We start from the raw sequence: 12,562 nt of genomic DNA on the forward strand, positions 1-12,562 counted from the left end.
TCTTGAAACAACTTCTCATAGATGGAAACTTTCATAAAAACATTGTGCTGGAAGAGATCCCCAGGTGAATAAGTCCAATACCCTATTATCATAAGCAAATATGTCATATAAACCCTTTCATCAAATTGCTCTGAAACTTGGGTCTGGTTTAAAGACCTTGGACAAGGTTTAAAGCTCACAAGTTGTGTCTGTGAACTTAAACATATTAACGAGCATTAGTTCTTACACCAATGCTGTCTTTTAATTTAAATCAATCTTTCCCTTTCTGGGTTTCTCTTCCTGCTCCACTTAAATAAAGCAACTGTGGGAGAGCTGAATAGCTGTTCCCCCCAATCACATGTCTGGGAGCATGTGCTACAGCAATGCTGAAGATGGGAAGGGGAAGTTGCAGCCACCTCAGCCTCCTCTGTAAATCCTTCTCTGACCACAACTGCTCCCAGGTCTTAGTTTCTGCTCGGAAGAGTTGTCTGTTCTCACAACTGCCAATTCCCACTGTTCTAGTGCACCAGTTCTGTTTTGTACTCCTCCTTCTTGAACACAGGCAACTGAAATTGTACCTATTATTCCAGAAGCGTTCTCAAATAGCGTCTCTCTCTTATAGTTGATAAAAAAGGGGAAAGGGGGGGGAGGGGGGGCGGGTGGAGAAAAAAAGCCTTATCTACCCCTGTTATAACGGAAGAAACTCAGAGAAGAAAATTCCTCTATGACCTGAACAAACAAGAGAAATCAAAGTGTCTGTGATTCTGACAGACTGAGCTAAAGAAAAGGAATTTCCAAGCAAAATTCTTATACTAATACAGATTAGTGGTCTAACAATCTAACTGTTCCTAACACAGGGCTGGATAACATTTAATATTCCCTTGGATTTGGTTCAGAAGTTTATAAGAAGTAAATCAAAGAAGGCTACGCACATCTTAGAAAAGAATACGTCAACTCTTTCCAGGCTACAAAGCAATCCAAAGCTGTGATTTGTAGGAATACAGGCAAGCTAACTTAACGTAATTCCGCTGGATACTTAGAAAAGCCTAGCCCTATTAACTCGGGCTTCAGCATGATCTCTGAAAGTATAAAGTCACCTAGTAAATACTGAGGCAGACAACAGCCATGGAATCCTTTACCACTAAGGATATTTATTTCAGTACCAGGGCTATGAGGTCCAAAAGTAGTTTAACAGGCCTCTTTAAGCTGCAGATCGTATATTTACATTATGACATAAGCAAATACAACGTATTTGCACAACATGCCTGTCAGTAACTCAGTACCTCCTGTGTCTCAATTTGTAGGTTTAACTTGCAGATCTCAGCTGAACTCTGCCTGTTTCAATCCGTCCCGGCTTTTCACATCATTATTGATAAGGGCTAAGAATTTTCAAAGTCACTGTGTGGAACACATCTTTTGCAGATATACTCTCCATTTTTTATGCATTAATGACTTTTTAATGATGGCACATGTACATTTTCATAACTGACTCATGAAAAGATCTGCACCATTAAATACGAGTGCCATTATCCAGCAGCACATTTTTCTCAGCAATGATTTTAGATCACTTTCAGATGACTGAGGAAAAAAATTATTGAAATTCCAGATTATTGAAAAACACAAAAATTTCTCCATTGACAGTTATTTCAAGTTCTAAATTTTATCCAAATATTAATACATTCAACATATGATTACTGATACCATACATGATATTTTTTACCAAACTACTATCTGATACTAATGCATTAGTATTCTGAAAATATATTTAATGAAATTTATCAATGAGGATTATAATTTAAGTGATTTTTAAAGTAGCATTTGTATCAGTTGAACTAATCACACTCCTGTCATTCAGTTACTGATAGAATCTCTAATGTTTTTAATTGAGGATTGATGTCAGCCTCCCTAAAAGCAATAGTATTTATCTGAACCTTAAAGAGAGTTATATCAGGACCATGCATTGCAGAGATATTCACAGTGAAAGTAAATTAGATAACTGTATCTTAAGATTGAGATTCAGATCGATTTTGTACCCAAATGCTGAATATCTGATTAATATCAGGTATCACTTTAAAAGCTAACTGGAAGGAACACACTGATGTGCTGGAGACTTGCTTTCTATTTTAAAATACTTTTATAAAATACTTGTAGCTTCTGAACTTTTTTTCTTCTTCTCTGTTCACATCTTTTGTTGTAGATAAGAAAGGGCAGAACAAACTAGCAAGTATAGGAATGCTTTGCCACAATATTTCTTTTTGCCCACAAATTTCTGTATAATCACAGAATCAGAATCACACAAGTCACACACTTTAGGATGATTGTGGAATAGATCTAAACATTCCTCTTGGTATTCATTCATAATTTGCTGGACAAATTAACCCTTTCTATAACAGAAGTTATAGTTGAAACTAAACTTACACAGGGATTTACTTCCTTTTCATTAAGCAACAACACAATACTGTACACTGACTGCAGAGTACCTGAGATAGCATTTTCTTAAATTACTTCTTAATCTCTATGATTTATAAAAATTCTTGCATCTGTTACATGTGATAACAATAAAGCATACATTAACTCCAGAATAAATTCTGCTCTGGAGAATCTTGGACTACCCAAGAACCATCATATTAGATGATTACTTTATACACTACCACCACTTAATTCCAGAGGAAGTAAAGATGCAGAAAAATGGAAAAGAAGGTAAATTTTAACAGTCCCCTCTACCAATACAGAAACAAGGCATGACTCCTAAGCTGCAGAGTTCATTTCCAGTTATTCTGCGCCCAAGCATGTGGAGCTGGAGAGGAAGTGAGAGAAAGATTTTTAGTCAGGAAACAGAAACAAATAGCTGCAGGATGGATGAAGAGTGTCAGAGCAGCAGGGAAGAAAGTCAACTAGAAATTGCTGAAGACTGAATTCCTAAGTAGGCCTAACTAGAAGCCCAGAAGTAAAGAAGCCAGAAAAAATTTTAAAAGCTTTTCCGAACCGCTGTTTTGGTTGTTTCCGAACCTGCTCTCAGCTTTCAGGTAGGATACTTGGCAAGTATCTGTACTTAGCTTGACCTGGTTAAAAAAAAAAAAAGAGAACAGTTGCCGCAGAGGACACCATAATCCTTGATTTACTCTAGAAGTAGTGGAATTGTGAAGATGGAGATTGTGTGTGAACATGCACTTAGTGAAACTAAAATGGGGTCACAGTGCAGCTACAGCAGGACCAGGGCATCTAGTTGTCCCAATAAGTTCCACAAACTTACTTCAACTACTGATACAATACAAGTAACCATTCATATACTTTTTTTTCATAATATGTTTGATAATATACATAAATACATACACAAGTTTCCTTACTGATCTCAGTAAAATAAATATTTATAGATCCTAAGGAAAACTTGTTCTTTCAGATGTTACAGTCAGAGTGGTATCATTAAGTACACAGTGATGTATAGAAACGTCACTCTAAATGCACATCATCTGTGCTAGATGAGACTTCACAGTTAATAGCAGCACCATTATGTGTCTTACAACACAGCTTGAGGGGCAGAGTAGCTGCAAAAAAAAAAAAAAATCACACGGTCAGACTACAAGTCTATCTAAGAACTATTCAATTGTCTAAATAAAGACATCTGCAGAGCAAGTAAATGATACTTTAAGTACTCTTTCAGCATTAGGTAGCCTGTATTTCACGTACCTCTTAAAATTTAGCACCTTTATGTGCAACAGTTCATAACAGATTTCTTCCATTAGTTTATCCAGTCCCCTTTTGAACCCTTATAAGTTTTCAGCCCTAACAATATCCTGGAATATGGTCTCCTACTCTGGGAAGGACATTCTCCTTTTGTTTGGTACTAACCTGACCCTGACAGTTCACCTGACAATGCCTGTCTAACCTTTCTGTTTGAAAAGAAAGGGAACAGTTGTGCGTTGTTCATCTTCTGCATTCATAAATTATTTTATAGACGTTCATCATGTTCTTTCCCCTTCTGAGCCATCTCCTTTCCAGGTTAGTGTATACTGACGCATTCAACTGTAATGAATTCCTTATGTAAGAGCATACCTTTAAATTCATCTCACTATCCTCTTTTCCATTTTTGAAGAAAGTTTCCAATCTTTGAGATGGGGGGCAGAACTGCAATACTATTCAAAAAGGTGGGGCAGTCTAGGTTTATTAAGTGGCATAACAACATCCTCTTCTATTCCCTGTTCCATTCCTAGTAATTCATAACACTCATTTCTTTTCTGGCCATGACTGAGCACTGATCTGATGCTGTCACATCTAACTACTGTGAAGTTTCAAAAGCTTGAGAAACTTTTACTAGGTCGTAAGCTATCACTGTGTACAAGGAGCTGGAATTATTGTTTCCTCTAAGCCATCTGCCATTTTCTTGCTTAGTTGTGCAAATCTGCAATGTTCACATTTGGTTTTTGAGTCTTCTCACTCTGCATAGCTTATGACTGTAAACAAACTTTGCTTCATCTTCTCACCAGTCACTGCAATATTCCCTATATAGCAGTCTCCAGCTGTAATAGCAATGATGGAAATCTAGCTTCCTGCTTTTTCTGAGTTTCAAATTCATCTGAAGGAAAAAAGTTCCAAGAAAAAAAATTTTCTAGTCAATACACATATCAAATACTTTTACTAGAAGTGATACGTCTGTACTCTATAAACACATGCACCTCAAACAACAAATATTTGAACAAGGGATACCACTTCACAGAAGTCTATTTGCAAAGACATTGTTTCTGATCTGTCATAAGCATCTATAGATGCTCATGCAAATAATTGTTTGAATAAATGTATACTGTAGAATGAATTTGCATTTCACAGAAGATTTGTGCTATATTGAGTGTATATTTCTAAGATACATACTTGAAAGACATTGCTTACATGCTAGAACACTTCTCTGCAAACTCATATGGTATTCTGCTGTATAGCTGTATGTTTGAATCATATTGTTTGATCAGTTAAGATAAGAAATTAATTTGGGGGGATGGATGAGCATTTTCTTCAGTTTCATACTGCGCAAACTATCGGCATCAAGCAAGGAAATAAAACAAATAATCCATTACACTATGAGGTACGACATCCAAGCAAAATGGTCAGACAGCTGTGGGAGTTGTTACTCTCCCTTTCCCTTTCTTTACTAAGGAAAAGAGGTATACTATACTGTACATACAGTAAAGGCATATAAAATGAACAGAGAAATACATGGAGAATGTCACACAAAGTTTAGCAATTTCATAAATGATTATTTTTTATTTTAAATTAAGTGAAGAAAATCTGCAATCTTTTATAACCTGTGTTATGAGCCATAAGTATTTCTTTAAAAAACAGACTGAAAACATACATATTGTCTTCAAAGAAAAACTGAAGCTGAAACCAATATATTCTACATATGGTAAACTGATTACTTTCAAAGTTATACTATCTTATTTGCCATAAGTAGTTTATCTAGAGTTTTTCTGCTTTCTCATTTCCAAGTTTTCTATTTTTCGTAGCAGTCTGTTTTAACCTGGAATAAAAATCCAATGAAGCAACTGAAAAGAAGATTCTACAGAACTCAGGCTAACTTAAAGTATCTCACACAATCCAAGTAAAAGGTTGGATTTTTTTTTTTTAATTGCAGTTTTAACTTTTTTTTTTTAAGGCTTAGAATACTTTGGGTCAGGTTTTGTTAGACCATTCACCTTGAAAAATTACTTTAAGACAGTTGTAAGACAACTGAGCACATCTGCGATCTGGATGTGTCCAAAAAAAAAAGTAAAAGTATGTTTAAATGCAGCCATAGTAGGGGCTCGATAGCAGCATAAATGCATCTTTATCAGTTTTAAAACTGCCAAAAGACAGAAGTCTAACTATGACAGCATGGAACTCAGTGCAGTGGAAGATGTCCTCTATTCCTCCTGCTGAGACTTCAGTTTGACAGACCTTGTCTGGTTCACACAAAAGTCAACATAACATCAGAAAGCATTAGAAAAATTACCTCTGCCAAGTTTTGATTTACGAATTTGAACTATTTAAAGCTTAAACTTTCCTCTACAAAACAGGGAGTCCTCCTCTGTTCAGTAACTTAAAAACCACTCTGCCCAACATGACATCAATTATTCTGTTGTTGTACTACTGCTTACAAAGCACTCCGTCTGAGGGAGAAAGAGTCAACTGCTGGGATGATCAGCTGGTTTCAAGCACTAGCCAAAAGTTACCTTGCCCTACTTTTATTATAATCTGCTAGTTCCCTAACTAAACAAAGAGATACCATTTAAAGTGGATAAACTAACATATAATTTTCACACATCTAAAAAACTACTCACTTAAAAGAAAGCACAACTGCTATCACTGAAACACCTCTCCAGTTCAGATTCTATAGTGTGAACTTCAGATTTGAATGATAAATTCCTAATTAACTTTTAAGTGTCTAACAAGCATTGCCTATTACTTAGCAAGGCCAAAATAAATCATAAATGTCTCCAACACACTTTTGAAATTCAAGTTTGACAAGACTTAAATACTTTTTATACAAGCTAGTGTTGAACAACCACAGACACTGAGATTACACTTCTCAAATAATTTTGTACTGAAGCAAGACAAACAAAGTAGAACAATACAAATCCTCAAACCTATTATATTCGCAGAAGTGATGCTAGATGAATTGAGATGAAAAAGCACAAATGCATTTCAATTTTTTAATCTAAACCAGTATTTCATTCTGTGCTTTGACACTGAAGATATCTACAGTGTATATAAATACTTTCCACTCCTCACCTGAAGTGTCTTCCAGTTCCCTCTGGTCAATGTTATATCTCAAGAGTTCTTGAAACACAAAAGTACACTCAGAAACGCCAAATTATTTGCCCTTTTTAAACAATTGTAATGTATACTAAATCAATGCATCCTCAAAGCAGTACTCTGCTTTGTATTCTCTCCAATCAAGCGATACTGGCCTCTGTGCACATGTACTCAGGACTGCTGGAAACAGGATGCAGAAATAAATAATTTTTAGTCTGTCTGCAACAGTTGCATGTGTGACATACAAACCACTTCAAAGTGGCAAGCCTGCGCAACTCATAATCCTGCTTGTATGAAGATACAAACTTAACCCAAAAAGTATCTCCACATGGGCCACTTCTGTCAACAGAATCATAGAGTATCTCAATTTGGAAGGGACCAACTCCCTGCTCCTCACAGGACCACCTAAAACTAAATCGTATGACTAAGAGCATCATGTTCATCATGCTTCATGGCAGCTTCCTTCTGCACATGGTAACAGACCTTGTGTCCACCCCCTATTTCCCATCCACTGTACCGACACTGTTCAGCAGGTACAAAGTTGAGGCTGAGGTGGTGCAGATGGCAAAGACAGAAGCATGGGTTTCTCATTTCAGGGAGTGAAAGTACTTACAGTGGTTTAGGGGCATGCCTCCTCACCAATAAGGCCTCATACACCATCTGGAGCTAGTATTACTGCTGATGAGTGAATATAAGGAAATTAAATTCAGAAATCTCTACCTTAAACCATGGGAATTGCCACTGAGTTCAATGGGACAATTCAATGTAAGTATGTAAAAAATAAAAATTAATAGACTTCTAGCTGACTGGTTAAATTTTGCTGCACAATAGCAGGAAATATGTAAATAAGTATTTTTATCGTACTACCTTCCTGTAGGTTCTGATTTACAAGTTCTTCTATTTGTCATCTACCAACATACTCAACATCTTCAGTAAACTATGAAAAACAAATCAGGAAGAACTTTTCAGTGTTTTAAGTAAAATGTAAATCACATATAATTTTTTCCTACATGTTAACTGTTTGACCAACTGTTGTCACATTTTTATTAGTAAATATAAATACTAATAAACTAAAATGACCAACGTTTCTGGTATTTGAGAATTAACGTTTATTGTTAATTTCCAAATGGATTATTTTCTGGCACAAAAATCAGGAGTGTGAATTGGTCATGGGCTAGCTCCTATTGACAACCGAAGACATTTTTAGTGAAGTCTCGACCACGCAATTTGCTCCCTCTGGTGGTTACAGCCAAAAATCTATGTTTCAGAGAAGATCACAAAGCCTATTTCTCCAGGGGGTGTAGGGTGTTTCAGAATTGAGACTAGGACTTTATACAATGAAAATAAAAATCATGACTTTTTTTTAGCTACAATGTTTCTGATTTATTATTATATTCTTAAAAAATATATATCAGACTAGAGTGTGCAGACTTCTTGGTTCACAATACAAGAAGAGATTAATAACCAGTGAAATGCTGTAAAGAACCTATCACATTGAAACCAGGATTTAACATTAAATTAATCAGAAATATTAGGTAGTATCACACTGTACCATTAAAAAGGGAACACAGCTATCATTCAGAGGGCTCTTTCAGATTTTTTCTGAATGTCAAAGTTACCTTTCAAGATGCATGGTTAACGGCACGGCATAGCTCAGCTGTCAGTACTTGATCTTCCTTCGATTTAACAAAACAATCAAGCTGCATAGAAACTCCCTCAAAAAGGCAAAAATATTTCTTTGAAAAATCCAAGCCAACTCCCTGGATGCAAGTTTTCCCATTTCAAAAGAGATTCTGCTCTCATCAGCTACACTGATGCAAATCCACACTAACATAAAAAAAAAAAAAACAACCACAAAACAAGAGCAATTACAGGTTTACACCAGCATTTCTATTAACAGAATTTTGTATTTCGTACTTTTCAATTTTCATTTACATCTCAAAGACTCTTATTTGATTAAAAAGAATAAAGACTCCACAACTTCAAAAAATTATTCAGTTAAAAACATAAGCACCCATTTGATGTTTAGTTAACTATACAGGAGATCAAAAAAGTGAAGTTATACTAAAAGAAATATGCAAATATGAACAGGTATGAATTATCAGTTTGTACTTAAAGCCAAGAGGAATAATCTAATATGAAAAGCATCAGAAACAGTGTATGGAAAGCATATTTGTAAGTTTCATAAATGAGGCATCTCAAAACTGCTGCATGAAAGAAAGCACTTACCCTAGGACAAGAGTGAAGAAAGTATTTGAGGAACTAAGATACAACAGAGCAAAGAAGGACAGACTCAAAATATTTGCTTAAGATATTTAATGCACACTCTCCATGATGCATTTAAATGATACAGTAACAAGCAGATGTCAAAACATACTAATAAACAACTTATGAGGACCAACATTACAACAGCTGTTTCACTGTAAATCATGGTTTAAATTTTCAGAACGTGCTTCTAGTAGTGACAACCATTCTGGCTGTCATCCACTGATAACAACTCAGTAGAGCGCGGGGAGTATACGGGAATAATCAAGCAAACCAAACAGCACCACCCAATGAAATTTCAAGGATAGGAAAAAAATAAATTGGCTTAAGCAAGGAGGATGATTAGCTGTTTTTAAGTCTGTGTTATTTGCACATCCTTGACTAAGGAGATGGTCTATTTTGAAACATCTCGTTAGAAAAGAATTTGGCATTAGCTCTAGCTGTGAGGGAGATACTCTATTTAATCCATGCTGCTATCACATCTGACACTACACTCCAGGGACAGTGAAGAAAAGCACAAGCTTTGGGAATGCACCATAATTTCAAAGTACATTTAGTCCTACTAACCCTATTTAGACAGTTTTCTGCTGAGTGATAACGAGAACTTGACTTGAACCTAGAGAGCCCTTGTGACCTACAGATGAAAAGGCTTACTGCACAGACCGAATTAAAAAAAATAATAATTTCAAAGAAAACTCTACAGATGATGAAACAGAGCTGATGGAAGAACTAAAGCAATGCATATTTTTCAAGCCACATACACTTATACAAGACACTTTTTAATAAGGAAGGTGTCCTATGCAAGAAATGTACATCACACCTACAAAGGGTACACTGAAAAAGCAGCCACTGTAAAAAATTAATTACAGGTTTAAAAAAAAAAAAAAACTGCAGGTAAAATTCCATGTAAATCAAGAAGAGCAGGTATAATCTTTGATTGTAGAAACAGTAACAATGTAAGGGTACAGAGGGACTGCTTATCTATATAGTACTGACCTAGCCAACACTAATGCAATTTAGGGGTCCGTATTTTGAAACATGACAGAGGAAAACAAGAAACAATACAGTAAAAAGCTGCAAAATAACTATTAGAAGGCTGGAAAAGCTTCTTACAGGGGGATTTGAGAATTGTAATAAATTATGTAGTATTCAAAACGTATTTCAATCTTTTTCAGCACACTGAAATGAGAACTTACCACATCCACAATGACTACTCTAGTAGAAAAAGAGAAATAAAGTCAAAGAAAATGAATACAAACTATAAGTAAAATATGTTAGTGATTAAATATGGGTATAAAGTAAGAGGATGAAGGTTTCAGGAGATTTATACTTAATTGTAAGAAAGTCAAATTCAACTGTTCTTCAAAGATGAAGTGCTGTGAGAATTTCAAGAATTTATGATCCTCTCCCAACAAGAGCACCTTAAGATTCCATAAGATTCTTCTAAATAATTGCTGTGTTACACTGTGGTATTTGGCTTTCCCTCAGATTAAAATATTTTAGGACTATTGATTTTATGTTTTCTTTCTTGAAGACACAGGAATTTTTTTTTGTCCATTTCTGGAAGTGAAAAAGACAGCATAGCACTATCCTTGCATACAAACTCTTGAAAATACTGCTATGAAACACTGATGGCTATGTTATACTTGATGCTAAAATATGAGTAGCTTTCACAACACTCACTCACAAACTGAAAGAAAACCCAAAATATAATCTGCATTTTACTATTCTCAGGCTGTAAACAAATTTTATACTCAGAAACAAAAAAACTTATGAAGAAAATCTCTTGAACTTCTATTTATTAAATTTCACAACAACAAACTTTTCCACAATTATGTTACACTAAGTACGCAAATCATCATAGTTATCTCTAAAAAACAAACATTTTACATAACCAACTATCCAACTAAGTAAAAGATATGCCAATTTAATTTTCTAAAAACCACTATTTTACTCTCAGCAGATATAAACTCAATAACCTCTTCAGCACACTTCTTTTCTTGCAGTACAGTTACAACAAATGCTTCCTCCCACAAGCAGTTCAATCAATTTTCCTACACCGCGCTTTTCTCTCAAAACAGAGAAGACACCCTATGGCCCACTCCACTCTACACTGAATGCTTCAGGGTGCTTGTGAGCCAACTGCTGCAATATCACAAAACAGCAGTGCAGAAAGCCAGTCATGAAATACTGTGGAATAGCTGTCCCCATTCTCTCAGAATGAACTGAACAGGTGCGTTCTGACAGCACTTCAGCAAAGAAAATGAACATGACTGCTCTCACAGAGAACTTATGCATGCAGTTGCTTGGTTCAGCTCATAACACCTCACTGAAGGCACGATCAGGTACTGAAGAATTGTTTTCCTGCACACATCAAATGGATTTAGTTACGACTGGTCTTTCTACGTAGAAAAACTACATCACTACGTCTCAGATGTTGCTTTTTGTTGTAAATAACATTAAGCTATTTCTATTCTTATGTGCATCAAAAAGATTATTACCCTCTTTCTAAGCTGTACTCTTAACTCTAAATCATTAACTCAAGACTTTCTACTCTCATTCAACTGATTTACTGAAATCAATCATGAAACATTTCTTACATGGATGTGGAAAAAAGGCAGAAATTGAAGATTCCTGGCAAAACAGAACACTTATGGAACTCACACATTTGCTATGTATTTTTCTAGTTCTTACTTTATGGTAGTATGAACAAAAATACGAAATCTGCCATTTTTTAGCATTATTTCCTTTAATTATTTCATTTGATGCCTTTTCATTTTGTTTCTGATCAGGATCCATTTGTTTGAAGTGTCTGCATTCAAAAATAAGTAAGTTTTGACATGTATTTGGAAAAAGAAACACTGCTTCAGAGCACATTCAATTCAGCAAGCAAAAAGTTCCATAAACATTGCTTTAATAAAGGAGTGAAAGAGGTAATAAGACACTAATGTATATTCAAGAGTGATTGTTGTTTTTTTCTCCAGTACACTAACTTAAAACACACAACTGATGAAACATGCAATACTCTAGTCTTAGAAGTGTTAAAAGTATACTGTCTTGACAAACAGAAATAAAGTTGTTCTTTCTCTACTACCAGCGCAATAATTCCAGACTAAATTGCAGCTCTGTAATTAATAAGCAAGCTTATCAATTCTGTGTTAGAGAACTTCTACTCTGAAATTTAACGCTTCTGTCTCTATAAAGAAGTGAACGGGAAGGGCAAGAACGCTGTTACCATTTCACAGCATTTGTAGATTAATGTAAATTAATTAATGTACATTAATGTAAGATTAACGCTGTAAGTTATCAACTCCTTAAGTGCCAAACACATGGAGGAGTTTCAGAAAGGACTCAAAGGCCAGCCTGAAAACGAAAATTAAAGCTAATACCGCAGACTGCACACCAACGTAAGTGATCTGGCACTGGCTCACCGACTGCCCTCCTTCACCCCAACCCGCCTTCCGTTCTCACAGGCGGGCAGGCGCTCTCATCTATCCACCCTCTGAGCAGCGAGACGCGAGCAGGACCCGCGGCC

Source organism: Tauraco erythrolophus, chromosome 9 (genome assembly GCF_009769465.1).
Source record: "Tauraco erythrolophus isolate bTauEry1 chromosome 9, bTauEry1.pri, whole genome shotgun sequence".
NCBI classification, from domain to species: domain Eukaryota; kingdom Metazoa; phylum Chordata; class Aves; order Musophagiformes; family Musophagidae; genus Tauraco; species Tauraco erythrolophus.